The following is a 12,733-nucleotide window of genomic DNA, read 5'->3' as shown; positions in this document are numbered from 1 at the left end:
ACACTAACAACATGAATATTTTAGTTTTTCTTCATTGCATTATACTGAAAAAATTTTGTATTTGAAGGAGCTTTTATTGAGCAGCAATTGTTATTATGAATTCAATTATACATTTTTCAATGGCTGATCCGGGCTGACTATTACTTCGTCGGTTTTGACTTAGCGTTTCGAGGGACATATTGTTCTCAGCTTCAGGAGAAACTCTGTAACTGAAGGCCTCTGGTTGGTATTTGCGTTGATCTATGCATGGCGTGGCATATAGTAACTGAGTTTGTGTTGCTGTTCTTGATTTTTTCAGATGAGTGGTTATCAAATTCTAGGTAGTTCTAACCCCTCATCTAAACTGAAATTATTTCAATTCTTCTGTAATATCTTGGCCTAAACCTTTCTCATCAGAATTCTGGTATTCCTTAGAAATAAAGAAACAGAGGAATACATATGTCAATAACTTACCCGCCTTATGTGTCAGGATGGACTACCAAGATAGGCTGCAAGAAAATACAAAATTAATACTATCTATAACAGTTCAAGGAAGATAGGGATGGCCTTTTTCAAGACGAGTTATAATAACAATCTACCTCAAAGTTGGAGAAACGGAAACGACAGATCAGTGACCACAAGTATCGCCATGGATCAGCCAATATACATAAATACTATATCACTTAATCTCTAGTTTCAGATTTTCTTCTTTTGAAGATATGTCTGAGTAACGTCTGAGCCTCAAAATTGTTTAACAACTGACAACTGTCATAGAAGCCTACACCACTACTAAATATTTAATTTGATCTACTTATTATAAACATTCACAGTTACAATTATTTTCAAAAAATGGTCAACCTCAATAGTAATAAAAATTATAAATTTAGATTTATTTACATTAAGATTCAGGCAATTCTTATGTAAGCAATAGAGAATACGTTTCATGAAAGATTATTGCTGAATCATCAGTATAAAAAATAATATAGGCATCAATGTTCTCCAAAAATACTAAATCAATTACGTAGACTAGAAATCAACAGTAAATCGCTTAGTATTTTATTTATTTTTACTCTTTGTCCTCTTCCAGACAAATAACTCGTAAATAATTTAAGTGCAACACCCCTTATATTGGTATCAAATGCTAAAAATATACCAATATATTTCTTATTTTTATATGGAGAATTAACAATATTATTAATGAACTTCAGAATAGTCTTCAGTATTTCTGAAATCATATCAGTTAAACATTAAAACATTAAACCGTAGGAAATAGTTAATTAAACCATACCTTAAAGTTGTTTCAAATATTTTAGCAATGCTATTGATTATTTTGTTATGATTCCTTGAGATATAGAAATTTTTCTTACCTTAATTTCTTATTCTGCTTAACTTTGTATTTTACTTCCTTCTTGCCTGGGCTCCAGCTCACATAAGCATATAATCGTACTTTAATTCAAATTTTTGTTCACTATGTTTAGAGAAAGCTTTTGTTTGAAAACAAATTAATTTTCAAATTTTAATCTAACAAGTAGTCTCACCTCAGGGTATGGTTCTAAGAAGATCAGTAAACTAATTTTAAAATATTACACTGATTAATGAATTTAGATATAAAATTTTAAGAAGGCAAAGACAAAAAAAATATATTTGAATTTTAATTGACTAGTTATTCTATTTCTTGTAATTTCTAATTTATTTAANTAATTTAAGTGCAACACCCCTTATATTGGTATCAAATGCTAAAAATATACCAATATATTTCTTATTTTTATATGGAGAATTAACAATATTATTAATGAAAAAGAAAATATGATCCAATCTTCGATCAACAAAATTTTCTTAAACTCTACCTACGCCACGTCCTACTTAATTAAATAACAATATCCAATTATTTGGATTTCAATATTAAATCTAATACTAGTTTGTTTTATATTAAGGTTTTATACCTTTCGATCACTGTCTAACACTCTTATTTCTTCTCTTCTTGGTCCTTTCTCTCCTCTAATCCTTTGCTGAACCGTCTAGCACAACTCCTGTTCTTGTCTTGTCATCTGTCAATTCCTTGTTATTTGTCTTCTTCCTAATATTTCTTTATTACTACTCCCTGGTCTATGACTTTCATTAGGTGTGGGCATACTCGATACTGGTTATTCCCCTATAACATTTAACTTGTTTCGTTATTGGATTTATTTTGACTTCTCTTGGCCTTAATCTTCAATTAATTTCGTTTTTTTTTGTGATTATGTTCTCTTCCATTCCTTTTATATATGGTTTTCTTTACTAACTACACTCGTTTCTTTATGGTTATTAAATTATCTTCCTTTTTTCAAAATTCATAATATAATTTCTACCACTTTTACTGTCATTCCAATTTTATTATTTTTTCCTCAGTTACCTCACTCTTTTCTTTTCATATCCCACTAATTTTTATAAATCACTTTCTAATTCTAGTAATCAAAATTTTAATTACCAATCACATTTTTTTAATTTCGAATATACTTTATTACTTCCTTTTTTTACAAAAATTTTAATTGATCATGTACTAATTTTATTTATTTTGTCTTTCCTTTCTCAATTTCCTCCATTTACTGTACAACTATTGGTCACACTTATTCAACTTATAATTTTTTCTTTAAAATCAATTTTACTAATTTTATCTTCAAAGATTTACCTTTCCCTTTGATATTTTAAAAATCTTTGGCTCAACTCATTATTACAGTATACAGGTCTATAACTTGCTCTTTATCCTCAGATTTATAAATTGGTGTGGTTATACATTTGTCCAAAGATAAGGTATTTGTCCAGAACAATCGGTGATAAATCTCTGTTAACATGTTGTTACCAATATTGACGAAAAACTCATTAAAAAAATTAGTTTTATCTTTATCATTGTCTATTTATATCTATTTCTATTATCTATTGTCATTTCCTGTAACTGATGTAACATGTTGGAAATAATCACTATTATTTTTTCATTTTAATTACAAAAAGTTATGACAAATCCGGTGACATTATAAGTAGAGTGCAATAGAAGCTAAAAATTACAAAATTGACTTTATATAAACTCAAAGGAGCATAAATGGATGATTAAAGTTTTGTAGCTAGTCAGTATATACTGATTTTTTAATTTTAATTTTTAATTATTTTTTAATCGCTATATTAACCGATTAAAATCCAGTACTGCCTTCCTTATATGTTTTAACCCAAAACCTTGATCTGAAATTACAAATGCCCCTTTGTAAACAAATTTGTGGTGAAATTTCAAGTCGAACCTCACCTTAAACTAAAATGTATAATAACCTATCGATATGCAACTGGTCTTATTAAGATTATTATCCCCTGCATGCATAATGCACATGTCTAGTATCAAAATTTCCTGTTCCCCCTTTTTTATTGCTGACAATGAAACTAAATACCAACAACTTTTTATGTGTTACGTGTTGTTTCTTAAAATCATGTCGGCTGGTCATGTCTGGGCTGTATTTTGAATAGCTCTCGGTATAATTAATGAACTTGCCGGAATGGTTAACAGGTTTCGATTTTAACTTTGTGTCATACCCAATTCATCATTCTGTGTGGTTATTCGTTTAAATGCAACCACATTTACGCGACTGGGTTGACAATATATGTTTTTTTAGACATCTTTATTACCAATCAGAAAGAGAAAATTACTTATTGTTATATAACATTCATTTAACTAATTTAAGTGTGACAGAAACAATAACTTTCCAACGATTTTAAAACTCCTATGTTTATAGCTGTTACAATTTAATTATGATTATTCTTAACTGACGTTCTTGCAATTGTTATTATAGTGAATAGTTTTTGTATGCACTGGATTACTGTATTCGATATGTGTGGGCTTGTCGTCCAAACAATTTTGTCAACACAGACGGGCCTGCAATTAATTGGGAAGCCTCCAACAGAAAACACAATCATACATATATTCTTCTTAATATTATAATAATAATACTCCTATATCAGATAACCACGGGCAATGTCTCAATTGACGAGCCTTATTAAAAATATGGAACATCATTACAGCTTGAATAAGTTCAGAATTACTGCTTCTGCAAATTTGATGTAGAATTTCGCATCAAATCAAATAAAAAGTACAATATCGTCCACATACTGCATGTATCTGCAGCTAACTCAATTTTAGTTATAAACCATTCTGAGAAAACTCACTTAGACTATATGCTTTTTTTAATAACAACTGATTTACCACATTGATATGAAGAAAAATTATGAATAAGCACATTTGGATTAGTCAACTCATGTTTATTCCTAAGAAACAGTATACATCTTCAACAGGAATGCGTGTATCTTAAAAACTAATAGTTATAGAAAAAATAGTTGACATATCCTCAAGACCTATTTTCAAGGAAATTTCAACTGTTAAATCAAAATTTAGTACATTGACTTGTTTTCGCAGTGCGTTTGAACGACTTATTGAAACTATTTTGCATGTTCAGAAATTTTGTCTCGACTATCTTGATGATGTTACAACACTTGGTCAGACCTTTGAGGATCATTCGAAGAAGAAGGAAATATTTTAAAAGTTGAGAGAAACCCCATTGAAGCCTAAGTCTCAAGAAATTCATGCTCTTTCAGAAGGAAGACATATATATAGTAGAACCGTTTTAAGATTGCCATTACGTCACGCGTGTGTCCTAATATCAAAGACAGTCGTTGCGGACGTGTAATCATTATTAAACGCGCTAAAAAGAGATACAATGATGATATAAATGTCTTCATAATCTCAATCTATCACAGACAACGGTTCCAATATTTTATGTGTATTAGAGTGAAAGAAAATGGAGGACGTTTGTTGGGTATTAATTTTAGACTATAGTTTGACTTGCGCATTTAAAAACAGAACTGACACTCAGATTTAAAATTTGACAGTTGTTTTGATCGCGTCTCCGTACTAACTGTGTTCTAAACGTTGAAATATTGATTTTTTGGCATATTGTCATATCCAGTAACATCAGTATTAAAATTTGCCAGAAATTCAGATTTGGGAATTGTCAAGATGACATTTCAATTATATGAAAACAGTGACTAATTTGACTAGCATTTTTCGTCTTAGTTTATACGAATATTGCTTGTGACGCAATGGAAAAGATACAGCGGTTTTAGTTTACCTAGGCTTCTCATGGCATGACGACTGATCCAGAGAAAACTGACGTCACTTGAAAATAGCCAGTAACAAAGGGCAAAATGGTTCGCTGGAACTTTACACTCGCTATCGTTTGTTAAGAATTTTGAGATCGCTAAACCTCTACGCTAACCGACTGGAAGTAGTAATACATTTATCTGGACAGGATAGTGGCAAGATGTTGCTTCGAAAAAGTTTATCATTTCCCAGCTCGACGTGTGTTATTATAATTATTATTAAAAAACGTTCACGAGAAACTGATTTTTGATTTTAGCAGTCCGAAAACAGAAGACTTGCTGTTTTTAAAAGATCAAAGCATTTTCACTAGTATCTGTGGTTAGCACTTCACTTACTGCAAAACCACTTATTTTGTATCTGAAATTGAAAATAATGGAAAAGAAACTGGCGGTGACAATAAATTATGTGACAGCAAATGGATTACCCCTAATATTTTAGAGGAAGATATGTGCCCAGTACGCTTATTTAAAAAGTTGATGGAAAAACGAGACGCTTCCATAACATTGGACAGAGTATTTCTTACGCCAAATCCCATTTGGAAGAAGAAAAATTCTATAGGTTGGTATAAAAATGTGCCGATTGGAATTAATGAAATTTCCAAATGGACTAAGCACAACCATAGACCTTAGAAACTACTGCACTTGCCCAACTGTCATTTTGCCTATATAAACGGCAATCGCTCAGACGTGTGCGAGAGAGATGGAGCTAGTAAGGGCTTAAGCTTCGTTCACAGAACTTCAACTGCAGCGCACTACATTTAATTCAACCAATCAGCTAGCTATACTCGATTCCTTACCCCTTTTTTCCGTTCCGTTTGAAGTTAAAATGATTTTAACTACATTTATGTGTGGCGGCTACACTGAAAGTTAAGTTAGGTTAAGTTAAAAATGTTGAAAAATTATTGATTAGGTTTTTAATTATATTCAGATGTATGGCAGAATACATAGACATCCGACGAATTTCTGTTCTACAAATACTTTATAAAAATAATACATAGAGACTAGAAGACAAAAAATTCCATTAAACATGTGTAGATATATTAATTCTATGAGTAAAACTACACTTATAGTATTAAGAATTCATTATCTTAACTCAAACTGAATTAAATTCGATATCTCCTCTTTTAACAATACATATTTGTACCAGTAATTTTAATTATTATTAAAGAATAAGAGCAGAAGCACTATTTGTTTATATGGAATTTTTGTACAAATTGGAGGTATTAACGGGGGAATGTAATAATTAGAAATTTAAAGTCAAAAATTATTATTAAACGTATTTAAAAAATATTCATAGTTACAATTTTCCAAATATTATTTATAATATTTCTGTATTTCTCAATTTATTTTCCCCATACCATAAACTCGATTAGTTAAAATTACGGCAAGCTCTTCTGAAGTAGTTGTTTTAAATAGTTCGTATTAACTTGCTTTGCAAAACTATATCCGCGCTTTCTTTTTCAACATATTATTTGAAAACAAATTTTGCTGAAGCATATTATAAAGCAGAATTCAGTTGAAACTATTTGATAAAAAATGATTTGAAGAGTGACACATGTACGGGTGCAAAATTTAGACGTTAAAATGACATTTTGTTTTAAGGATGGGAGAAATCAAATATGTTATCATCGGAGACAACTCTACTTGGTCATTATTTTCAGAAAGAAGCGAAAAGTATAAACATATTGGCACGTTGAACACGATTGCACCATATTTAGTTTTCACAAATATTTCACATACACTAAATTACACACAAAAATTTAAGAAATCTTTTACATGACTTTTAGTCTAATGTTTGTTTACAGTATTTTGTACCGGTATATCCGAGTACCATTATTTGTTTTACCAGTATTTGCCTGCACTAGCTTCATCTGCCGTGCACACATCTGCGCGATTGACCTCTCTTTCTAGGGTCAGTCCATAGTTTACTAGATGTCAATCGTCAATCAAAATTACAAATCATTCAAATTGAGAGGCAGCAGTTAGCGAATTAATTAAAAGCGGAATTGAAGAACAAGCTCTATTAAAAATAACAGAACACAGCAATTCATCTTCAATAAAATCATGCTTAAAAATTGACAAAGAGTATCATTCGAGCATTATTCAATCAATTCGTTTGGAAAAAGGACAAACTTCAACATCTACTACGATTAGCTGTGGCACCCGTAGCGACATTAGTATTCCTCGTATGAATTTCAATAACTGCGTCTTTAATAACTGTATGCTCAAATAAAAATGTATTTATTTTTAGTATTTGATAAATAAAGTTTGCATTGATATGTTTCTAAATTTTCTTCATTATATTGTCCTGCCAAATTACACTCAATGTTTGTGTTGATACCGGGTAAATTTGTGTTGTTTAAATTCTAAACTATTTCCTTTAGCAATTTGACTCGAAAAACTGTCAACCTAAAAACGCTGCACCTTCGGTGTTGGTGACAATAGTAAGGATAAACAACGTACAAATACATGGAGATCACTTACTAACTGCTAATAATCGATTATAAATTCATTTTTCTCTAATTTCATGGATCCGTTGGAAGAGGTATTAACTAAAGTAAGCCTGGGATGAAATATTGTCAATATTTTAAAGCGCCTCCGAAAATGTGTTGACTCCAACGTGACAATAATGAACATGTTATAAGTATTTTAGTTTTTTCGTATCGATAACCGTATAATAAAATTAGTATTGGTTTGACGAACTGAATCTATTTATTTTCAAATCAATTTTGTACCATTGAAATAATTGTAAAACTTCAAAGAGATGTTTGCGCACCCTGTATATACACATAATTTACATATTGAAATTAGGAAAACAAAAGAATCAAAATCATTGAGCCATTTCTCAGAATGGACCGCTTAGAACAATTGCTTGATTACATTCTCACTAATTTCTCGTAAACAGGATCTATATCTAAACAATGCAGTGGTATTTTAAAGTACCCTAGGAATATAAACCGCATTTTAATAACAGATATTAAATTTGAAAACCCTAATCTAGGTACGGCCAAAATTCCTTATTAACCTTTAAGCAAGGATCCGCGCCCAAAATCCGAAAATTTGATTGATATCCCGTGGTGGCAGCTCGCTTACCTTGTGTGTTAATTGAAACGACCCACCACGCCTATGTCAAAGGATTACTTATTAGTTTTTAATGCATGCCAAATGTATCAAAAGACCTATTTAGTTCAACGATAAAGGGAAACTAAGTAACCTAACTTTATCATACCACGACGCATACATTGGTTTTTGCTTTATAGCTGTCATTGTTATCAGTGGTGGATTAATAATAATAATTATTATTATTAATACGATTTTTCTATTTCATATTCATAAGGAGTGTAATAATATTAACAAATTATACAGAGTGATTCACAACTTATGCAAATAAAATTGGGAATAGATGCGGCATGAGAAATGGAGTCAATATCGTAAAAAAATTTTTGTAAAATCCTAATAGTTTTCGAGAAAAAAATTATTGAAGTTATAGTACTTTCAATCATTACATAGTTGGATAACTGTAGTCTCTAGCGTCATTAGTAATACGCGTGAAGAGCCACGTGGCCTCAGCGACTCCGACTACTGAAATCCGACTGTTTACAATAGTATTTTTAGTAGGTTAGTGTCAAAAATGGCTTGCGTGTATAGCAACTCAGAGTTGATGGATATCGTTTTAATTTACGGTGAGGCAAGACAACATTATTTTTGTTAGTTCGTAGAAACTTAGTAAGATGGACCCAATGTGTTTACACGTCGGTGGACAAAATTTTGAACAGTTGTAACATCAGGTATATCAAATTATTTTATTTTTTAAAGCCACAAATTAATTTAATTAATTAATAACAAAAGCAGTTGAATTTGCTGATATAAAATAGGCGGTATAAAATTATATTTATTTATTTCCCTGCGAATTTCTTTCAAGTTTTTGTCCGTTTTTAGAACACTTTGCCGCCATGCCGGTCGCAGTTTTAAATTTGAATTATCGGAACAATTACCTTTTTGATCAAGGTAGAAATCGTAGAAACTATTTTTTGTAACGTAATAAAAATACATTTTAATAGCTTCTTAAAACTTTAGTAGTAACTTACATTTGCACCAGAAATGTTTGCAATCTGTCCGTGTCGGATCGAATCATAAAAATATTACGGTTTTGTAATGTAGCTATTATTGTTGCCATCTTCAGCTATTCTTGTCACTATCCTGCAGTTCGCCACAGTTCAAGGACTGATCGCTAAAGGTCCGTTGCATATGAGATAATAATAATCATAAAGCCAACGTAAATAACAATAAATCATTATTTTATGTTCATTTGGCATTATGGCACCTTGTAAAGCTTGTAATTATGATCGATGGTAGTACTTCATATTGTTCAAGACTAATCTTAACAAAACACGCTTGAAATGGAATAATTTGAGACAGTAGCTTTAAGTGTTATTAGTAAAGTTAACAATACACAGCTCATTCGTTATGATTATTATCTTCTGTTCTTTTATGGTGACATTTCTGTTTACATATTTTGTGCTTTGTAGTTTGGTAGGATGTAAAAGCAAACAAATTATCATAATGATAGTTTCTAAATACAGCGCTACTAAAAAAAGTAGGTTCGGCCGTACTCCAGCCCAGTATATCCTATAGTATTTTAACCCGCTGAATCCGAATTTAAAGCCAGAATTCCCGGATCAGTCCGTGTTTTGACCCTTTAGAAGACGGTTTTCGTGATTTAAAACTAACATGAATGGTCAGTAATTAGAAAAACATTCGATTTTATGATCTTGAAAAAGTGGATCATATATATCAGAGGTCTCAAACTATATGACTGTGAACTTCCATAACCCCATAACCTAATAATCCCGTAACCCCACAACCTTAGGTGTACGAGGATGTACAACCACAAAACCGATAACCAATGATCTGAGACATATAGATTTGTGTTACAAAGTCACCTGGGTTTTTTCCTTTGTATCGACACTGAAAAAATACCACGCCACAAAAAAGTACTATTACATTTTTCAAAGTTTCTTGGTTATAAATCATTGCACACCCAGGGATATGAGGTTACGGGATTGTTGGGTTATGGGGTTTATTATCACACATTTATTCAATCATAAGAATTCTCACACTGTTCTATGTTACAACCACATAAAGGTACACAGGTAACATAGTTTTTTCTACAAGAACAAGCTTCAGTCTTACAGTTTTTTATACATTTACATTGTTTAACTAAGTCTTTGGGTAATGGATCTTTGGTAATAAATTTACGTGTTAGAGACGCGCGCACGGCTCATAGCGCTTTATTGCCAATTAAAAAACAAGGCTTTAGAATAATGCGAGTCCCAAAAATTCTTCAGCATCTTGTAGCGGGAGGTTTAAACTTTAATTTAAGTACCTGGCAACATCAGAAATAACAATTTTTAACCCGGAAATCGGCCGTTGAAAATCGTCATTTTCGCATTATTAGCAACTTAAATTGTTTATAACTTTAAAACTATCAATTTTAGAGGCATAATGCATAGGAACTTTTTTGTTTACAATGTGTCAACAAACCTTAAAAAAAATTACAATTTATTTAAAAAAAGTTTGTTTAAACAAATGGGCGCCAGATTTCCGGCCGGCATCATCTTGATTCATGTTAAGGAGCATCTTACGAATCTGAATATGCAAAAAAATCGAGTCGGAAAATTTCTCCCACGAATGCGAGGTTTTCGCCTTGTCTGATTGAAATCGTAAGTTCCCAACAGTTTTTTTTATAAAAAAAAATTTGAATCTTTATTTTGAAATAGACAGAAAAATGTATTACTTTTATTGCAGTAAAATTTTAAAAAATCGCGTTATATAATTTTACATTTTATGTAGTTATGTCTGTCTCTCATTTTGTCACATCTTTATATTTTTATAATTATCTTTTTATAGACCTGACCTTGAAGATATGCTCTATAAAAGTTCTTATTGTATTAGTGTTAATATATGTACTTTATTTCTATTACATATGCGGTTATGTTATGTGTTCCACTTGGTATCGTCCTAATTATGAAGTAATTTGTGCAAAACAAATTACAACAATAAGATTTGCTTGAAAAAGTTGGAATATATACGGTACAGAATTAAAATTTCTTACTTGTTGGCACTAGCTGCATTTGACAGCTATTTGTTTTTTTTTTTCGAAGATTAAACTGCTATTTTCTCATCTATGTGTGTCAAATAATTATTTATTTGTATGAGTAGCTATATACAGGGTGGCCCAATTAAAACAGTCCACCTGAAATATTTTCAAAGCAGAAAGTTTTTCCGGAAAACCCCGAAAAAGGTCGATTTTGCTTTTCATCAAAATCTTTTGATCATAAATTCATGGATGTAGGGCCATCCCCTAAACGGGGTGGCAGCCTCTTCAAAAATCTTAAATGGCACATCATTTTAAAGGTATTTTGATTCTCTTTACGAACACGCTGAAATTTTTTGTTCTGCCTTAAAATTAATGTAAAAAACCTGTTGGAAGTGTCGGAGGATCATCTTCATTGAGCTCTTACATGAATGAATGATGAAGCCTATAGGGATGAAATTGATGCTTTTTCAAGATCCTCTGAAGACTACTACGTGGAATTCCTGAGGTTGCCTCTAATTTTTTGGTGCTTGAAGTGGGATCCAGTTCAACATGTCCTAAAATTACAATCTGTTCATGTTTTTTGTTAGCAACGGATACAGTCTCCATGAATTTAGATATTAATTTATTACGTAGGGATAGCTGAGATTCTTATCAGGATGCCTTTCATTAAAAATTCTTGCAGTTATCCGAGCCATTTCATTATTTCGAAAATAGAGAGTGACAATTTCAGTTCTTTCTGCAGTGATGTAAACCATGATAATTTGAATCGTTTGCTTCAAAATTCTGATTGAAATCGGAACAAAACTACATGTAAAATTTTAATAAAACCCATCACCTTATCCAGATTTCGATAATATAGTCCAATTAAATAAGCCTTTAAATCGAAATTTTGGTAAACTTGCCTGAATTTTTGATATGAGTTAGTTTGAGGAATGTTATAACAATAAGTGACACTAATTTTTTATTCAACCCCCGGTCAAGGGTGAAAAAAGATAAAACAAAGGGGTTTTTCAAGATAAGTCTAAACGGGTAAGGGCTAGAAATAAAAGTTGTAAAGCATACAATTCTACATAAAAATGGCCTCTTCTCTTTTTCTTGTATTATTAAAATTAACTGGGTTAGGGAGGCTAGAAGTTAAGGGAAGATTTCAGAAATTTTAAAAAAATCATAAGCAGAAAAATGAACGAATTTTGTAATTTTCTTTTTCGACCTACTCTAAAAATGTAACCTTTCTTTTCAGAGAAAGAGATATATTTTTTAATTTTTAATAAGAAAGTTATAACAATTTCAAATTTGTTGTTCACCCCCCTAAACAGAGATTTTAACGAAAACCTCGAAACAGGTCAATTTAATTTTGTCAATTTGTTTACATAAATCATATTTTTAATTCTTTTTGAGTAAATGTGATTTTTTTATAAATAAAAAATATAGTTTTTCTGAAATAAAAAATAAGGGTAGCAACCCCCAAACACGGAATCA

This window comes from Anoplophora glabripennis, unplaced genomic scaffold (assembly GCF_000390285.2).
Source record: "Anoplophora glabripennis isolate ALB-LARVAE unplaced genomic scaffold, Agla_2.0 scaffold75, whole genome shotgun sequence".
NCBI lineage: Eukaryota > Metazoa > Arthropoda > Insecta > Coleoptera > Cerambycidae > Anoplophora > Anoplophora glabripennis.
This window is presented reverse-complemented; position numbering follows the sequence as displayed.